General features: G+C 66.1%; 1 non-coding gene across 1 annotated transcript; it reads right to left on the bottom strand.

Annotated features, from left to right (window-relative positions):
- Nucleotides 1–334: 334 nt before the first annotated feature.
- On the bottom strand, nt 335–487 carry LOC129133437 (5.8S ribosomal RNA). Its single transcript, XR_008535976.1, has one exon. It is a non-coding gene; the product is annotated as a 5.8S ribosomal RNA (ribosomal RNA).
- Nucleotides 488–881: the final 394 nt, after the last annotated feature.

Genomic DNA, 881 nt, shown 5'->3' with positions numbered 1-881 from the left:
ACGGTCCCGGCGAGGACGAGCTCCACCCCAGCGGCTCGCTCCGGGAGCGGGGAGCTACAGAGCGCTCCCTGAGTCTGCATTTAGGGGGACGAAGGTGCTGCGCAGCGACAACAACGACGACCGCAATGACGACAACGCCCGCCGGACTGCAGGGAAGGGATCGAGGCCGCCTAGGGAAGTGCTTCCCTTGCCGAACCCCTGACCGCCTTCCCTCCGGGCACCGGCGGGACACTGCTGCCGCCACCACCGCCGCCGCCCGCCCCGGGCGACGGGCCTACGAGGTGACCCCAGCTGCGCTGCCGGCGTGGCCCCCGGACAGCCATTGATTGTCAAGCGACTCTCAGACAGGCGTAGCCCCGGGAGGAATCCAGGGCCGCAAGTGCGTTTGAAGTGTCGATGATCAATGTGTCCTGCAATTCACATTAATTCTCACAGCTAGCTGCGTTCTTCATCGACGCACAAGCCAAGTGATCCACCGCTAAGAGTTGTCTGGCTTTTGGGCACTGCTCACGCCGAGCGGCCCCTTTTTTTTTACTCTGGCGCCGAGGACGCGGGGGCGCGCGCCTGGCTTCGACCGTACGAGCACTCAGAAACGGAAGGGGAAAAAAAAACAACTGGAGCAACCCACGCTCTGAAGGCTGGCCAAGAGGTGGGGGAGCCCGCGCCCCCGACCACCTCCCCCTGCGAGGGGAGACACCAACTTCACAAACGCCATCCTTTGGAGGCAGCCCAGGCACCCAGGCTTGGCCCGGCCTCCGTGCGGAGGGCCAGGCAGCGCGTGCTGGAATGCGGGAGGGCACGGTGGCCCGCCCGCTTCTCGCTTTCACGGGACGACATGCACAACACACACGGCACGCGGCTGGGGGCGCGCGGCCATCGGC

This window comes from Agelaius phoeniceus, chromosome 7 (genome assembly GCF_051311805.1).
Source record: "Agelaius phoeniceus isolate bAgePho1 chromosome 7, bAgePho1.hap1, whole genome shotgun sequence".
Classification (NCBI taxonomy): Eukaryota; Metazoa; Chordata; class Aves; order Passeriformes; family Icteridae; genus Agelaius; species Agelaius phoeniceus.
This window is presented reverse-complemented; position numbering and strand designations above follow the sequence as displayed.